The sequence below is a fragment of the Procambarus clarkii genome, chromosome 56 (assembly GCF_040958095.1).
Source record: "Procambarus clarkii isolate CNS0578487 chromosome 56, FALCON_Pclarkii_2.0, whole genome shotgun sequence".
In the NCBI taxonomy this organism is placed as follows: domain Eukaryota; kingdom Metazoa; phylum Arthropoda; class Malacostraca; order Decapoda; family Cambaridae; genus Procambarus; species Procambarus clarkii.
This window is the reverse complement of record NC_091205.1, coordinates 13245692-13265698: the sequence shown is the minus strand read 5'-3', so window position 1 is coordinate 13265698 and position 20007 is coordinate 13245692. Positions and strand designations below refer to the sequence as shown.

General features: G+C 41.6%; 1 long non-coding RNA gene across 1 annotated transcript; it reads right to left on the bottom strand.

Moving 5' to 3' along the window:
• Window positions 1-7082: 7082 nt before the first annotated feature.
• Window positions 7083-19324, bottom strand: LOC123771007 (uncharacterized). The gene is made up of 3 exons (XR_011223021.1): window positions 19180-19324; window positions 8312-8514; window positions 7083-7806 (listed from the first exon to the last, which is right to left on the bottom strand). It is a non-coding gene; the product is annotated as an uncharacterized lncRNA (long non-coding RNA).
• Between the last annotated feature and the right edge of the window lie 683 nt (window positions 19325-20007).

Genomic DNA, 20007 nt, shown 5'->3' with positions numbered 1-20007 from the left:
TACCCTATTCTATATAGAATATTACACAGTGTAGATAAAAAACTAGCTATAAGTTTATCTAATACTCCCATCTCACAGGATGGTTAGACATACTGTACATGGAATCAATTTAGAAAATACCAGCCTCAATACAAAAAACAAATCAACTCTGACTAAACAACTCTAAGCAATTTTCACAAGAGGTAAGCACTGAATCATGGAAACATTATATTATAATTACTCTTACCAGTTTCTACAAAACTCCTCTCAAACAATGTATTTTTAAACATGTTTAGGTATACAAAGCAATGTGCTGCTTCCCTATTCTGTATAAAGGACCACACAGTGTAGATAAAAAACCAGCTACAAGCTCACCCAACATCCTCACCTCACAGGATGGTCAGTCATACATGGAATTAGGAGAGAACAAAATACTTAATGCTGATCTATTAGCCTCCACTGGCAAAATCTGGGTGCAGCACAAGAATATCTTCCAATATTCCTGAGTGTATGAAGTAATTACAGAGCTCAAAGTACCTCATACCATTTGGTATGAAGTCACTGATAACAGGACAATCACAGATATAGTGTTGGAGAGTATGTTCTCTCAAGTAGGACTGAAAACAGATGTTTTTTTTCCACCAAGAGGGCTATAAACCCATGGAACCGCCTACCCGCTGAAGCCGTAAATGCCAAATTCCAGCTAAAAAATAACATTAATTCAATTGGCGGGCCCTTTAACAAGCCGCCGGCTTTCTGTCCTCTTCGAGGTCACTAGATAGTTAGTGGCCATTGGGTAAATTCAGTAAATATATACAATAATTGTCAGCGCATCTTCCGAGCAACAAGGACAGCTACACAGTATCTCTTAGAATTACGTAGGTAAACAACAAATGTAACATATTTGTTTACTACAATGTCGGTGCTGGCTGTAGAAGTTGAAAAAACATTGTTTTACTTCGAAATATACTAATTTTATAAGAAAATTCGACGTAAATAGGAGGCAGTAGAGCTCCTATAAGCCAGCGCTAAATCTTCAATATGAAGAATGTTGCTGCTCTCTGATTGGCCAAACGAAACACAGTATAGTGACCTCTATCGGCACGCAGGTGAACCAACAATTTTCTTCCTAAGTATACCTTATTGAATCGCACCTAAGCATCTTCTTAGGGCGCACTTAGGAACCTTCGTAGCAAACCCACTTACGAAGAAATACACAGAGCTTCCTGAATCTAGGTCCATGTCACTATAGGCTAAGGTCTCATACTTACTACGGGTGTACCTTTTAAGTTAAATCTAGTCCTCGGACTTGGAATTGTTACTGTTAATTCTTACTTTATATATTTACTTTATATATTTTAATATAAACTTTATATATTTACTCACTTTATATATTTGAAACTTTATATATTTACATGTTCAATATTAATATAATATAAACCTTGTTTATATGTCTATAATATAAACCGTGCTTAATATAAACTTTATATATTTACTTTATATATTTGAAACTTTATATATTTACATGTTCTGCAGAATTTAATCTTCAATAAATTTAAAGCCCCATACTGCCAGTATCTTTCTCCCCCTGATCAGAAAATTTTTGTTTTTGGTTGATTTTCTTTTATGGCATAGATTTTCTTTTTTATTCTCTGTATACTCTTACAAAAAAATATGACTACTACTGTATTCTATTAGCCACAATTTTTTTCTCTGAAAGGGGGGGAGGAATGTTACGACCCTGGGTTCCTCAGTGGAAACCAGAGGTCAAATTGAGCTCTAAAATATTTACCTTACATTAATTCATAGAACTGGATCACGTGAGAAGGATTACAATTACAATAATATTTATATCAGGGATCCTTAAAACTTGGAGTATGCCTTATTTCCGTCGCCCTTGCCAAACGTAAGATGAATATTGTTTCTCGCAGAGCATAATAAGACTGAGCTTGTTGTGGATTATTAATTATTAAAATAGGTATTGTTACAACTGATATGAGTGGGGTTTCTATGGGGTACTGGTACTATTAAGGGGTAAAGGTAGTTAGAAGACAAGAGTATCAAATATGGGAGAGCTAAAAGGCCCGGCCCCCAAAATAAACTATCCACAGTAGTAATAACTTGCTACAAGACCATATATGTTAGTCTAAGGGTTGATCACTGCGCTCCCACCTTGGAAGAAGAGATACTCTGTAATTCATGTACTTATTTATTAACCCCTTAACAACCCCCCATATACACTCACACCAATAACAATAATAATAATAACTTTACCACACTATCTTACGTTAAAAGCCTTGGTCCACATAGACAGGATACAAGGTTTACACTAATAATAAGCTAGGGTAAAGTACTACTGGATAAGCACTGAAGCTGGATGCAGCTTAGGGTAGTGAGACCATGTGGTACCCTAATACAAAACACAACACTTAGGGTAAACAAAACACTGGCAAATACTAACCCCAGGTCTCACCAATAGTTACTACCAGAGTAGGTACACTCACTACTGCCCCGTACTTAGCTTAAGGGTACAGGAACTTCAGGTAAGGGAAATAAGTAAGAGGAGAAGGGGGAAGAGTAGGGATACAGCCACAGAGTAGGTCTTAACAGCACGACACCAGCCAGCGAGAAGAGCGAGCTAGCCACCAGCTGCCTCCCTCATGTCGTGGTGCCGGGAGGAGCCTAATTGATCGTGCAGCTAAGCACATTAAAGATCTTCCCCTATGCAACGTATTGTTACTTTATGAATGATTAGAAAGTATTAGTAAGCAAAGTTGGTGCCTATGTTATTATTTAATAATCAACCCCCAGCTCAGTCTTTAAATGCTCTTTGAGAAACAATAATAGTCTTACGTCTGGCAGGGAAGATACAAACAATTGCTATTCTAGATGCCCAACTGTACTACCAGGAAGTTTAATAGCTCAATTTTGACCTCTGGTTTCCACTGGAGAACCCACGGTCGTAACAGGTATCCACTATGTTTACAAATGAGTAGAAAGTATTAGTAAAGTAGGTCTGAGTAAACTGCGATTGAGGGTAGCTGAGTATTCAGCCGGCAGCGATTGAGCTGGAGAGAGCTGAGATTGTAGGCTCGCTCTTTCTTCTCTGTTCAGACTGTGTGGTGTGAAGACTTAAAGAGTTAAACTTAATCTGTGTAAACACTCTATGCAAATAAAGGGACCCAGTTTATGGAACTCACTCCCTACTGAATTGAAAAGCTGTCCAACTTTTACATCATTCAAAATCAATACTAAAAAGTACCTAATTTCATCTTCATAGTTTTTCACTTTTTGCCTTAAAATTGCACTGTATCAGTTGCTACCCAATCTCCCAACCTTTATGTTCCCAATTTGAACATCTTTACCATTGTGATCATTGCTGTTTTCTTATATGTGCTGCCAATCTGTTGTATGGTGTTTATAAATCTTGTTTATCTGTATCTCTTGCTACCCAGTCTCCCAATCTTTATGTACCCAATCTGAACATCTTTACCATTGTGATCATTGCTGTCTTATTTATTTATTTATTTATTTATTTATTTATATAATAATAATAATAATAATAATAATAATAATAATAATATTTGATTTAGGTAAGGTACATACATACAATAAATTTTTACAAAGATTGGTTGACTTATAGGTAGAGCTAGTACATACAATGCCTAAAGCCACTATTACGCAAAGCGTTTCGGGCATGATAAACTTAAATGACAAGCTTAATACTAATTGAGCATAATGAGTAGATGAAAACAAGAAATGAAAACATAGATGAAAAAGCAGCACAAATACAAATATGTCGACAAACAGCGCTCTTTAAAGAAAAACAGACATTGGTTGACAATAGAAGGGTAAGGTAGGTTACAGGGAATTTATTAGGTATAGCTTCGTTTTTAACTTAAACTGGTTGAGAGAGGTACAGTCTTTAACATGGTCGGGAAGGTCATTCCACATTCTGGGCCCCTTGATTTGAAGAGCATTTCTAGTTTGATTAAGTCGTACTCTAGGAATATCAAAACTGTATTTATTTCTGGTGTGGTGCTCATGGGTTCTGTTACAACCTTCTATGAAGCTTTTGAGATCAGTATTGGCATTATAGTTTAGCGTTTTATATATGTATAATATACATGAGAGAATGTGCAGAGACTTAATGTCTAACATATTCAGAGATTTGAGTCGAGGTACCGAGTGATGTCTGGGGCCAGAGTTGGATATTGCCCTAATAACAGCTTTGTGTTGAGTAATTAGAGGACGTAAGTGATTTTGGGTAGTAGAGCCCCAAGCACAAATACCATAGTTGAGATATGGATAGATAAGGGAGTAATAGAGAGTCACCAGGACAGGGCGTGGTACATAATATCTGATCTTAGAAAGAATGTATATATACAAGAAGTATATATACAAATTGAAGTATATATACAACTTGTACTTGTATATATACTTAGAAGTATATATACAAGAAGGTACATTGGGTTTGTGAGAATACATTGGATAGTACAGTATTTACATTCTTGTAAAGCCACTAGTACGCATAGCGTTTCGGGCAGGTCCTTAATCTAGCAGATAATTTTAAGTAGGTAATTTCAACCAGAATTGATAAATGATAAAGATACATTACAAGAGAAAAATGAGATGAGACCGATAAGTAGGTATATTAAAGCATATTGTTATATTAAAGCTCTGATTGATTACATTGACAGCTTGATTAGTAATTTAAACAAGGTTAATAGACACCATACAGCAGATTGACAGCACATATAAGACAGCAATGATCACAATGGTAAAGATGTTCAGATTGGGTACATAAAGATTGGGAGACTGGGTAGCAAAAGATACAGATAAACAAGATTTATAAACACCATACAACAGATTGGCAGCACATATAAGAAAACAGCAATGATCACAATGGTAAAGATGTTCAAATTGGGAACATAAAGGTTGGGAGATTGGGTAGCAACTGATACAGTGCAATTTTAAGGCAAAAAGTGAAAAACTATGAAGATGAAATTAGGTACTTTTTAGTATTGATTTTGAATGATGTAAAAGTTGGACAGCTTTTCAATTCAGTAGGGAGTGAGTTCCATAAACTGGGTCCCTTTATTTGCATAGAGTGTTTACACAGATTAAGTTTAACTCTGGGGATATCTAAGAGATATTTATTTCTGGTGTGGTGATAATGGGTCCTATTACATCTGTCCAAGAAGAGTTTCAGACAAGGATTTGCATTTAAGAACAGGGTTTTGTAAATGTAGTTGACACAAGAGAATTTGTGGAGTGAGATTATGTTTAGCATGTTTAGGGAGTTAAACAAGGGGGCTGTGTGTTGTCTGAAAGCAGAATTTGATATTATTCTGATAGCAGATTTTTGCTGGGTGATGATGGACTTGAGGTGGTTTGCAGTGGTTGAACCCCATGCACAGATACCATAGTTGAGATAGGGATAGATTAGTGCATAATATAGAGAGATGAGAGCAGAGTTAGGAACATAATATCTGATTTTGGAGAGTATACCAACTGTGTTAGAGACTTTCTTAGTTATGTGTTGTATGTGGGTACTGAAGTTGAGTCTCTTGTCTAGGAATATGCCAAGAAATTTTCTATCATTTTTATTGCTAATGTTTACATTGTCAATCTGAAGCTGAATTGTATTTGTAGATTTGCTTCCGAATAGGATGTAGTAGGTCTTTTCTATGTTAAGTGTTAGTTTGTTGGTTGACATCCATAAGTGGACTTTTTTTAGTTCCTTATTAACAACACCATTTAGTGTATGTGGGTTGGGGTTGGAGTAGATGAGGGTAGTATCATCAGCAAACAAAATAGGTTTCAGAATGTTAGAGACATTAGGCAGATCATTAATGTATATAAGAAAAAGAAGAGGTCCCAAGATGCTGCCCTGTGGCACTCCAACAGTTATTGATAGAATGGGAGAGATTATATTATTGATGGCTACACATTGGTGTCTATCACTAAGATAGGATTGGATATAGTCCAGTGCATGGCCTCGGATTCCATAATGATGGAGTTTACTTAAGAGGTAATCGTGATTTTTCTGAGGTTGGAAGAAAACGTGCTCAGATTGGGGACTTGTTTATTTTATAATGGTAAATAATAAATTAATATATAAAATTAATATATAATAAATTAATTTATTATATAAATTAATTTATTATATAAATTAATAAATAACAAATTAATAGATAAAATTATTATTATATAATAAATAATAATAATAACAACAAATAGTATAATGATAAGCAATTATTTTAATGAATCAAATAGCTAATTTGGATGAATGATAAATAATTATTGACTAGTGCAAACAATAAAGTATTAAGGAATAATTATAATGAATAATCCTTAATGATAAAGTAGAGATCAATTACAATTAATAACTACATCCATAGGTAGTAAATGAAAGTTGCATTAATTAGACTAATTACAATTCATGGGAATATTTCTTAGCTATCTGCAGGCTTATCACTTTGGGGGTTCCGGCGGAGCACCCCCAAAGATACAGCAAATGTTTAGCATGCTAGAGCAAGTGCCCCTTGAGCACATCTGTGGGCCGTCCCTTTCAAAATTAAAACAGGGGATGCAGAGGATCCCGGGAGGAGGGTGGGCGTTATGTAAGAGCAGCTGCTGGCTTGGGGAAAGGGGCCCACGCCGTCTCCGTCCCGGTTTATATAACCTCGGGTCAATGCGCGCGCAGCTTGGGGCGGTTAAAGTCGGCTTCCAGACATACGTTTTCTTCCACTCAGAAAACCCACCGTTTTTGGGAAACAGTGTTCTTTTTTCTGAGGTTGGAAGAAAACGTGCTCAGATTGGGGACTTGTTTATTTTATAATGGTAAATAATAAATTAGTATATAAAATTAATATACAATAAATTAATTTATTATATAAATTAATTTATTATATAAATTAATAAATAACAAATTAATAGATAAAATTATTATTATATAATAAATAATAATAATAACAACAAATAGTATAATGATAAGCAATTATTTTAATGAATCAAATAGCTAATTTGGATGAATGATAAATAATTATTGACTAGTGCAAACAATAAAGTATTAAGGAATAATTATAATGAATAATCCTTAATGATAAAGTAGAGATCAATTACAATTAATAACTACATCCATAGGTAGTAAATGAAAGTTGCATTAATTAGACTAATTACAATTCATGGGAATATTTCTTAGCTATCTGCAGGCTTATCACTTTGGGGGTTCCGGCGGAGCACCCCCAATCCCGGGAGGGCCAGCGGGAGAAGGATTAAGGAGAAGGGGTTCCTTACTCTTACTAGCACGTAGACTGGGCAAAGGATTAGCTGCGGACAGCGGGACACTTGGGGACCGGCGCTGCACCCCCACCGCAGGCCAGCTGGCCGGACCCCCCCCCCCCCCGAAGGGCGAGGCCCGCTGGTCGCAAGGAGGCCTCAGAATGGCAGTGCAACAACGTCCCGGACGTAGTCAGCTGGGTGTTGCAGCTGGTTGCTGGACCCGCCGTTAACTCCGATGGCTAGCCCGTCAAGAGAGCCGAGTGGCCCTGTCAATTCTAAAGGTAAGAGTGCGTGGTCGGCTGAAGGCGAGCCTATCTCTGCGAGGGCGGCGCGAATTAATCGCCCTGAGGAAGTGTTGCCTGTTCACTGGGCACAGGCCGGGTAGAACTTGCCGGGGGGGCGCTCGCTGGGCTAGGGTATGCGTGCGCCCTGCACTGCGCTTGTAGGATCCGAAGAGTGTCGATTCCTGACCATGTAAGCGATACCTGGTCCAGTCGGAGCGTGCGTCGATTTTTTGTTGCGTAGATCACCTCCCCCAGGCTGAAAGATATAAGGCAGTAAGGGTGGGCAGAAGCGGCACGCAGTGTTATCGTGACAGGCAAGGGCACAGACGAGAGGGAAACCCTAGCTGAATCAATACGGAGACGTAAAACGGGGGGAGGGAGCCCGGCACAGGAATTAAGAGATTCCTTAATTAACAATCCTGGATGAATAAAGAGTTTTCCAAACAATTATACTGAAGCAATGAAGGGGGCTAACAATTCTAAGAATCTTCCAGCAAACAGAAGGGGGAAGTACCTTTGCTAAAAGCAAAGGTGGGAGAAAGCCAGTAGGAGAACAGCAAAGAAGCACAAAGCAACTATAAACAGGGATAATACGAAACACTATAAATCTTGAATATAACAATACATATACCAAGGACGGGTATATACAATAAAGCAATATATACATAAACCATAAAATGGAATAAGAACCAATTCTTAAAGCCAAATCTATAACATGCTTGTGTCCTAAGCGGATGTAGAATGTGAGCGGGGAACATTACCCTTGGTCTCCATCCCATCTCTGCCTCCAGACGGGTGATAGGGCTGGATAGAAGCCAAGGAGTCTGCCTTAAGTGGCCGCTGAGTGTAGTCTTGTGTTGTCAACGAGCGTCTGCAAGCCGCAGCTAGTGCGCCGTGAATTTCGGCTACATCTTTTAGAACAGGAGCAAAGTGAAATCGACGGCAGGGAACCGTCATCCAGTAACTGTAATAAGGAATAATATTAAGAATACAATGTCGTAAATAATCATACAATGTAAGAATACAATGTAATATCGTAAATAACCGATGACGGCAAGTGCCGCAGAATGGAAGAAAAATAAATTGCCGGGCGCAACGTCGGTTGGAACGCTTCAGCTGGAGGTTCCTGACTAAAGCATCGGCTGCCGGGAAGCCTAAGATGGAACTGGGGTGTTAGCAGCTGTAACATCGTCTGCTGAAACTAGCCGAGTCTGTGAGGGCGCCCGCTGCAACAGCTACAGCCGAGCCACCAGCTGGCCCATCCTCTGCAGGAACAACACCGGCTGGGACAACGTCGTTGTAAAAGCCTAATGTTACGACCCTGGGTTCTCCAGTGGAAACCAGAGGTCAAAATTGAGCTATTAAACTTCCTGGTAGCACAGTTGGGCATCTAGAATGTCAATTGTTTGTATCTTCCCTGCCAGACGTAAGACTATTATTGTTTCTCAAAGAGCATTTAAAGACTGAGCTGGGGGTTGATTATTAAATAATAACATTGGCACCAACTTTGCTTACTAATACTTTCTAATCATTCATAAAGTAACAATACGTTGCATAGGGGAAGATCTTTAATGTGCTTAGCTGCACGATCAATTAGGCTCCTCCCGGCACCACGACATGAGGGAGGCAGCTGGTGGCTAGCTCGGTCTTCTCTTGGCTGGTGGCGTGAGGTTAAGACCTACTCTGTGGCTGTATCCCTACTCTCCTTCCTTCTCCTCTTACTTATTTCCCTTACCTGAAGTTCCTGTACCCTTAAGTTAAGTATTATATGGTGTAAGTGTGCCTACTCTGGTAGTAACGATTGGGGAGACCTGGGGATAGTATTTTGCCAGTGTTTGGGTACCCCTAAGTGTTGTGTTTTGTATTAGGGTCCCACGTGGTTTCACTACCCTAAGCTGCATCCAGCTTCAGTGCTTATCCAGTAGTACTTTACCCTAGCTTGTTATTAGTGTAAACCTTGTATCCTGCCTACGTGGACCAAGGCTTTTAACGTAAGATAGTGTGGTAAAGTTATTATTATTATTGTTATTGGTGTGAGTGTATATGGGGGGTTGTTAACGGGTTAATAAATAAGTACATGAATTACAGAGTATCTCTTCTTCCAAGGTGGGAGCGCAGTGATCAACCCTTAGACGAACATATTTGGTCTTGTAGCAAGTTATTACTACTGTGGATAGTTTATTTTGGGGGCCGGGCCTTTTAGCTCTCCCATATTTGATACTCCTGTCTTCTAACTACCTATACCCCTTAATAGTACCAGTACCCCATAGAAGCCCCACTCATATCATTTGTAACAAGTGGGGGCCTGTCCGGGAGGAACATTATAAGTGTAAAAAATTAGATTCTTGAGTGCCAAAATTAAAATTTTTTATTTCCGCAGAACGGTTGTGTGCTAGCCTAGGGTCCAGCTCATCTAGCAAAGGACATTCTTGCACTGACTGGACACCTAGCTGGATCCCTTCACGATTAAGGTTAGTGTGGCCTTGTGTTAGGGGCCGTGCAAATTTTTGTTTTTTTCCAATTTTTATTTTTTAATTTTTTCTTTAGCTGGGAGCTAAAATTATTAGTGATGTCTTCTGAAATGCAGAACCTGGCAAGGGAGCCTTCAGTGGTAGAGATAAAGAAACTTAAAAAGTCTAATTTAGTATTGTTAGGCCAGGAATTTGGCCTAGAATTAAATGTTGCAGATAAAAAGTGGACTTTGGTGAATGAAATATTACAACATTGTATTGATGAACAACTATTGGCAAGTGATACACCTTTATGCCAGCCTAGCCAAGCAGAAAGTGCAACTCATAGGGAAAGTGAATTAGCTTTAGAGTTAGCAAAAATAAAATTAGAGGAGCAAAGACTCAAAACCGAGGAGGCTAAAATTAGAGCGAATGCCACTGGAATTCCACCTGCCGGGGATTCAAACCCCAGGCATTATGAGAAAAAGCATAATTTGCCTGAATTTTCCGAGTCTGACCCTGAAAGGTTTTTCAACCATTTTCAGAGAGTGGCCACGTCCATGAACTGGCCAAAGGAAGAGTGGGTGAAAATCCTACAGGGAAGACTTAGGGGTAAAGCACAAGATATTTTTATAAACATGCCTGACGACGAGTGTTTCGAATATGATAAAGTCAGGGAATGTATTTTGCGGGCATATGAAATTACTCCTGAAGCTCACCGCCAAGTTTATCGTAACCTTAGGCCTACTCACAACCAACCGCTCACTGAATTTGTGAATGATCAAATTCGATTATTTGATAGATGGATTCGCTCGGCGAAAGCCGAAACATACGAGGCTCTCAGGAACTTAATTTTAATGGAGCATTTTATAAATATGATGCCAGAGAATGTTTCACAGTATATTAGAGGAAGGATAGAGTTAAATTCTAAAATAGGGGATTTGGCCAAGTTGGCAGAAAACTACCAATTGGCGGGCAAAAGGCCCAATAAAAATAATTATACCCCACAGAGTAGCAAACCTTATACCCACAGCCAGTCCAGACCAGCTCATTCTAACCCTTTATCTAATGCACCTTCTGTTTCAGACATAACTAACCCTGTTAAAGTGTCTAGCCCAACGGCACCTAAAGGTGAACCGAAGGGTAATTCTGTTAGTAATGTCTCTTCTCCCCGACGTTTTTGTGGTCACTGTAATCGTCCAAACCACACTATTAGCCGTTGTTGGCAACTGCACCCTGAAAAAAGACCCAATGCTCTAGTTGTGACACAGGGCTTGAGGCTTTCAGAAGGGTTAGGGAGTAAGACCTCCAACCCACAGTGGTTGGACTTGCTTACCCCATTCTTATCGAAAGGGAGACTACTTTTGTCTGAGGGTTCTTCCTGGAAGGACGTGGTGATATTCCGAGACACCGGTGCCATCCAGACTTTAATTTTAGAGAGTGCATTGCAAGGTGCCAACACTCTCGACACTGGAGAGGTGGTACTGGTCGAGGGTGTCACTAGTGATACTCGAGCAGTACCCCTCCATAAGGTTACCCTGGAATCTGATTTCCACAAGGGTGTTTGTACAGTCGGAGTCACTCCATACCTACCTTTCCCTAATGTTGATGTAATAGTTGGTAATGATTTAGCAGGGGATAAGGTAGGGGACTCCAGACTGCCTATTATGTTGCCTACCCCTAAGGTTTGCCTGGATCCGCCCGCCGCAGAGGATAATGTTCTGTACCCTGCGTGCGCGGTGACCAGGTCTATGGGACTTAAATGTAAGGGCAGCCCTGTGCTTGCCAAGGTGGTAAATCCCGAGGTCACGAGGAGCTTTCCGAGTGGTGAAAACCAAGTGGACCTCGCGGACACATTCATGGCCCGACTCGATGACGTGGCCGAGGACATTGTGGAGAGCCTGCCACCGCCATCTACCGAGAGTAGTGGGGAGGTGGAGAACACTGTTGAGCCTCGGCCAATGGCATCTGACCAAGGCCTAGATGCCTCCTTGAGTGAGTTACAGAAAGCTGACCCCACTCTTGCAGATTGTCATGAAACAGCCGTCTCTATGGAGGAAATTGTAGACGCAGCAACTGGGTACTACTACAATGATCGGATTTTGATGAGAAAATGGAGACCACAGAGTGCTCCCTTGTCAAATGAGTGGGAGGTAGTCCACCAGGTTATGTTGCCGACCTGCTATAGAGAAAGAGTTTTGGCAGCTGCTCATGATGATCCTATGGGGGGACATCAAGGTATTAATATTACGTATCACAAAATTTTAAAGTATTTTTTCTGGCCCAAGCTGAAAAGCGATGTGGCAAAATTTTGTAATGCGTGTATTGTTTGTCAACTGGTTGGGAAACCAAACCAGACTCCACCTAAAGCTCCTCTAAGGCCTATTGTCGTGCCAGAGGAACCATTTTCTCATGTGGTAATGGACTGTGTTGGACCATTACCTAGAACTAAGTCTGGTAATATTTACCTAATCACGATGATGTGTATCACTACTCGTTACCCAGAGGCTTTTGCTGTAAGGAACATCCGAGCAAAAACTGTTGTTGCTCGTATGTTGCAATTTTTTTCCACTTTTGGACTGCCTCGGGTCGTGCAAACTGACAATGGTACTAATTTTAAGTCTGATGTTTTCGAGCAATTTTGTAAGGAACATGGAATAACTCATAACGTTTCCAGCCCATACCATCCACAGAGTCAGGGGGTAATTGAACGTTTCCATCTAACTCTGAAGCAGATGTTGAAGACATCGTGCGAGAGTTCCCACACCTTCTGGGATGAGAATTTACCGTATGTTTTGTTTGCGGCTAGAGAGGGATTACAAAGTTCACTGGGCTGTTCTCCTTTTGAGTTAGTCTTTGGCCATAAAGTTCGTGGACCCTTGCAAATGTTACAGGAGAATCTGTTAGGGAACGTAACGTTATCCGAAGGTTCGGCTTTCTTTGCGCAACACCACCAGAGACTCAAGGACTGCAAGGCGGCTGCATTAAAGTATCTTGGCAAGGCCCAAGAAAAGATGAAAGAACGTAACGATGCTAAATCTAAGTTACGGGTATTTCAGCCTGGCGACCCTGTCCTGGTATTAAAGCCTCGACTAGGGAACACTATGTCCCACAAGTACGAAGGCCCCTACATTGTGACAGAAAAGACTGGGGACCTCACGTACAAAGTGAGGCACTCTGACAAACGTAACCAGGTAATGCTCATACATGTAAATCGACTGAAGAAGTTCCAGGGCCCCAGGCCCATTGCACTAACCAATGTTTCCATTTCCAGTGAGAGAGGGGATGATTGTTCTGGGGACCCAACTAATCTCATTTTCAATAATTCTAGTTCTGTGAATGCTGTGGAGGAACTGTCCCATTTGCAGATGGCCCAACGTGAAGAGGTGCAGTCGTTGGTTGCTGAATTCTCCAGTCTGTTCGGGGATGTCCCGACCCAGACTGATGCCATTTGCCATGATGTCGAATTGACGGACTACACTCCCATTCGCCTTCAACCCTATCGGATGAGTCCAGAAAAGAAGGCCATCGTACGGAAGGAGGTCGACTTCTTGCTCCAGCACGATCTCATCCGGCCGAGCCAGGGCTCTTGGTGCTCGCCCTGCCTTTTGGTCCCCAAACCAGACGGCTCCTGGCGATTATGCACCGACTATCGGCAGCTCAACAAGGTGACCATTGTGGATGCCTATCCGCTGCCCCTCCTCGAGGACTGCATCGACGAGTTGGGAAATGCCAAGTACGTTTCGAAATTCGACCTCTCGAGGGGGTATTATCAAATCCCACTCACTGAACGTGCTAAACAGCTCACTGCGTTCGTGACACCCGAGGGTGTTTTTGAATATCAAGTGTTACCGTTCGGCTTGCGTAATGCCCCTGCCACGTTCCAGAGACTCATGAACTCTCTACTCGCTAAGGTGCCAAATTGTCGGGCGTATTTAGATGATATCGTGCTGTTTGACAGTAATTGGGCTGACCACATAGCTAGGTTACGCCAGTTGTTTGCCATCTTGAAAAGGGCAAATCTTACCTTAAATGCTAAAAAGTGTCATTTTGGCCAAGGCACAGTGACGTACCTCGGTTATGAAGTGGGCCAAGGAAAAGTGTTACCTCGGCAAGATAAAATCAATGCCATTCTGGAGTATCCAGTACTAAAGTCTAAAAAGGACATTCAAAGATTTATCGGTATGTGTGCGTACTATCGACGTTTTTGTCAGAACTTTTCCAGTGTTGCCACTCCTCTCACAGACTTGTTGCGGAAAGCCGTTAAATTTAAGTGGTCATCAGACTGTGCAGAGGCATTTAAAAATTTGAAATTGATCTTAGCTTCCGCCCCAGTGCTTGCTAGTCCTAGGTTCGACCGACCGTTTAAAATTCAGGTTGACGCGTCTGACTCGGGTGCTGGTGCAGTGTTGTTGCAAACTGGGGATGATCAGGTGGAACACCCAGTATATTATTACTCTGTGAAATTCGACAAGGCGCAACGCAATTATTCAGTGGTAGAAAAAGAGGCGTTGGCGCTAGTGTTAACATGTAAAAAGTTCGAAGTTTACCTCACAGGTAATATAGTGGAAGTGTACACGGACCATAACCCACTAGTCTTCCTGACTCAGATGAAGGGTAAGAATAAACGCATCCTCAGGTGGGCGTTGTACCTACAGGACTTCAATCTTTCCATTACCCACCTACCGGGCAGACTCAACGTGATAGCCGACGCTCTGTCCCGGTTGCCTGAATAACATTCATCTGAGCCACAGAAAGCCATTTACCAACTGTCATGCTTTAGTTAATTTTTTTTTAAGGTTCTCCTGTGACATTAAATATTCCGTGTCCAATTTATTTACTTCCCTGTTCTTTTATTTTTTTGTGTGTTTTTTTTTTTTTTTTTTTTTTTTTTTTTTTTTTTTTCTTTCAGAGAACTCCTTTGTATTTTTTTTTTTGCAGAGAAATTGCTTTTGATTTATTTTTTGTTTTTGTCATATGTTTTTCTTTTTGTTCTCTGTATACTCTTACAAAAAAATATGACTACTATTCTAGTAGTCACATTTTTTTTTCTCTGAAGGGGGGAGGAGTGTTACGACCCTGGGTTCTCCAGTGGAAACCAGAGGTCAAAATTGAGCTATTAAACTTCCTGGTAGCACAGTTGGGCATCTAGAATGTCAATTGTTTGTATCTTCCCTGCCAGACGTAAGACTATTATTGTTTCTCAAAGAGCATTTAAAGACTGAGCTGGGGGTTGATTATTAAATAATAACATTGGCACCAACTTTGCTTACTAATACTTTCTAATCATTCATAAAGTAACAATACGTTGCATAGGGGAAGATCTTTAATGTGCTTAGCTGCACGATCAATTAGGCTCCTCCCGGCACCACGACATGAGGGAGGCAGCTGGTGGCTAGCTCGGTCTTCTCTTGGCTGGTGGCGTGAGGTTAAGACCTACTCTGTGGCTGTATCCCTACTCTCCTTCCTTCTCCTCTTACTTATTTCCCTTACCTGAAGTTCCTGTACCCTTAAGTTAAGTATTATATGGTGTAAGTGTGCCTACTCTGGTAGTAACGATTGGGGAGACCTGGGGATAGTATTTTGCCAGTGTTTGGGTACCCCTAAGTGTTGTGTTTTGTATTAGGGTCCCACGTGGTTTCACTACCCTAAGCTGCATCCAGCTTCAGTGCTTATCCAGTAGTACTTTACCCTAGCTTGTTATTAGTGTAAACCTTGTATCCTGCCTACGTGGACCAAGGCTTTTAACGTAAGATAGTGTGGTAAAGTTATTATTATTATTGTTATTGGTGTGAGTGTATATGGGGGGTTGTTAACGGGTTAATAAATAAGTACATGAATTACAGAGTATCTCTTCTTCCAAGGTGGGAGCGCAGTGATCAACCCTTAGACGAACATATTTGGTCTTGTAGCAAGTTATTACTACTGTGGATAGTTTATTTTGGGGGCCGGGCCTTTTAGCTCTCCCATATTTGATACTCCTGTCTTCTAACTACCTATACCCCTTAATAGTACCAGTACCCCATAGAAGCCCCACTCATATCATTTGTAACACCTAACAATGTAATAAATTATATTACATGAATAATCTTAAATAAATTGGTGTAAATAATAAAATTATAAACCAATTATAACTATAATTAATTATAAATAATTATAAATTGCAAAACAAAGTATGCTCAAAATGAAGCTGGACTATAACTCTCTAGAGAAACGGGATTAACACTGAGCCGAGGTAAATACAACCAAATACAATAACGAAAAGGAGTGAAAAAAGACACGTCAGCTGGAACTTCGCGACCAGCGGCCTAGGAGGCTGCTGTGACATCCGGGCTACACCGGGCAGACAACACGTCTGGGTAAACCAGCGGCCTGGGAGGCCGCAGTGACATCCGGGCTACACCGGGCAGACAACACGTCTGGGTAAACCAGCGGCCTGGGAGGCCGCAGTGACATCCGGGCTACACCGGGCAGACAACACGTCTGGATAAACCAGCGGCCTGGGAGGCCGCCTAGCTATATGACCAAATAAATATAAAACTGAAACATCGCCGGCTTAACTCGTCACAGGAAGGACGTCGGCTGGGAAGCAGCAGTACCTTCCGACTAAATTGAGGAATAAACTGAAAGTTTAATCGCGGCAGAAAAGTTGTATAAAACATGGAGCAAACGCAATGCATAAATTGCAGTAACAAATTGCTGAGGGAAATGGCTCGTAAAACAAGTGCAGGAATAATCTAAAGTCAGAGGCTTGCTCCATGCTAAATTGAGGAAGACTTTAATCTTAATACACGTCATGACTGGGAGACTAAGGATATAACAAGTTATTTTAGTAAGCGTTTGGTTAATGATGGAGGAACGTAGATCACCAAAACAGGAGCGGGCTCCTGTTTACTAAATTGACATGGAAATACGAATTCTTTTACGAATAGATTTTTTTTTTTTTTTTAAGGCAGGAGGTGTAAGCAATGCTATAAATTTCCTAAATTTGCCGCGTAATGAAACTAATCAAGCTGAAAGTCTAAATAAAGGAATGTAATAAAATTGAACAGAATTAATTAAAAATGACCGCAATAATTAGAATTAAATCCATTACTCGTAAACCCTCTTGTATATGTACCTTACCTAAATAAACATTTGATTTGATTTGAAGTAGCTCAAGCGGCAGACCGCACGGCCAGGCGTTATGCTGGACGCTGAAAACTTGGGATGAGGAAGGGGCCCGCGTAACCAGGCACTCCAGGCAGACCAACATCTGGTACACGCGACCAAGGAAAACACGGGAATATTGTGCTACAGCATTCGAATGAAACGTGGTGGAATTGACGTACCGGGCTACACCGGCCAGACGAAAACGTCTGGGTACGAACGTGCCGGCTATACCAGCCGAACGAAACGTCTGGGAGCAAATGTACCGGGCTACACCGGCCAGACGAAACGTCTGGGTACGAACGTGCCAGCTATACCAGCTGGACGAAACGTCTGGGAACAAATGTACCGGGCTACACCGGCCAGACGAAAACGTCTGGGTACGAACGTGCCGGCTATACCAGCCGGACGAAACGTCTGGGAACAACTGTACCGGGCTACACCGGCCAGACGAAAACGTCTGGGTACGAACGTGCCGGCTATACCAGCCGGACGAAAAAACTGGGAACAAATGTACCGGGCTACACCGGACTTACGACAACGTCTGGGACAAACGTGCGGGCTAAACCGGCCCGACGAGACGTCTGGAGACGCCTACAACTAACACATCCTGGTTGACTTTACATAATCACATAAAAGGCAAAGCAGAGGTTAAACAAACATAAATGTAAAACCAGCAAAGGAACACGCAGCTTGACACCGCATAAAAATCATTAATACTGTAAATTAAGGAAACTTATGGAAAAACAAATCCATAAAACAAAGCTAGGGGCCAGAGGCCTGTGACACTGCAGCTAGCCTAACCTAGCTAACTTTACCTAATAACTTAAAGGCAATAGCAAAAGTTAAACAAACAAATGTAAAACCAGCTAAAGAAACATGCAGCTTGACACTGCATAAAATTCAATAATAAATTAAGGAAACTTATGGAAAAACAATTCTATGAAAACAAAGCTAGGGGCCAGAGGCCTGAGACACTGCAGCTAGCCTAACCTAGCTAACTTTACCTACTAACTTATAGGCAAAGACCAAAAGTTAAAACAAACCAGCTAAAGAAACATGCAGCTTAACACTGCATAAATTTCAGTAGTAAATTAAGGAAACTTGTGGGAAAACAAGTCCATGAAAACAAAGCTAGGGGCCAGAGGCGTGTGACACAGCAGCTAGCCTAACCTAGCTGACTTTCCCTAATAACTTAAAGGCAATAAGCAAAAGTTAAATAAACCTAAATGTACAACCTGCAAAAGAAACATGGGGCTTGACACTGCGTTAAATTCATTAATAAGTTAAGGAAACTTATGGAAAAACTAGTCCATGAAACAAAGCTAGTGGCCAGAGGCCTGTGACTCGGCAGCTAGCCTAACCTAGCTAACTTTACCTACTAACTTATAGGCAATGACCAAAAGTTAAAACAAACCAGCTAAAGAAACATGCAGCTTAACACTGCATAAATTTCAGTAGTAAATTAAGGAAACTTGTGGGAAAACAAATCTATGAAAACAAAGCTAGGGGCCAGAGGCCTGTGACACTGCAGCTAGCCTAACCTAGCTAACTTTACCTACTAACTTATAGGCAAAGACCAAAAGTTAAAACAAACCAGCTAAAGAAACATGCAGCTTAACACTGCATAAATTTCAGTAGTAAATTAAGGAAACTTGTGGGAAAACAAGTCCATGAAAACAAAGCTAGGGGCCAGAGGCGTGTGACACAGCAGCTAGCCTAACCTAGCTGACTTTCCCTAATAACTTAAAGGCAATAAGCAAAAGTTAAAACAAACCTGAATGTAAGGCCTCACGTCGACGGGTGAGGGTGGGGGTGGGATGTTCAGGCCTCCTCCCGAGTGTGCTCCAAATTACAGCCACCTACTGGAGAAAAACCAGTGCCCCATAACACCGAGGGGCACCACCCCCTCTAGGACCACTGCACCTGCATTTGGTCACCAAGGCTGAACCAGCAGGCGTGCATCAGAGCGCGCGCGCCAACACAGAGACAAACACTGGTCCGACGCGCCAACAAAACACAAACACTACCTTAAATGTTGAGAAGGGCAGGACGCCCCTGACGGGACGCTCCTCGTCGTTGTCGAGAGGAACTGTTGTAGGGTCCATGCTGGGAGAACAGTTGAGCGGGCTAAACTTCTGTGTTTACGACTCGCTGAGCAGCAGTGAGTCGTTATGTAAGGTTAGTTATTGTTACCCTGTTATAGTTGCTTTGTGCTTCCTTGCTGTTCTCCTACTGGTTTTCTCCCACCTTTGCTCTTAGCAAAGGTACTTCCCCCTTCCGTTTGCTGGAAGATTCTTAGAATTGTTAGCCCCCTTCATTGCTACAGTATAATTATTCGGATGCTCTTTATTCATCCAGGATTGTTAATTAAGGTTTCTCTTAATTCCTGCTGCCGGGCTCCCTCCCCCGTTTTTCGTCTCCGTATTGATTCAGCTAGGGTTTCCCTCTCGTCTGTGCTCTTGCCTGTCACGATAACACTGCACGCCGCTTCTGCCCACCCTTACTGCCTTATATCTTTCAGCCCGGGGGAGGTGAGCTACGCGACAAAAAAAAAAATCGTCGCACGCTCCGACTGGACCAGGTATCGCTACATGGTCAGGAATCAACACTCTTCGGATCCTACAAGCACAGATCCTACAAGCGCTCCTGTCACCAGGCGGGATTTCTCCAGGATCCTATGCGCTGCCCTCTCGGCGCTAGGCTTGACTTCAGATGACTACGCCCCGCACCCAGCTGTCTCGGGACGGGCTCGCCACATCAGAAATAATGGCAGACGGCAGGCGGAAGAGTAGTGCTCACATCCTACGTCAGACGGGACGTTGCTGCTCTGCTACTTTGAGTGCCTCACGCGGCCA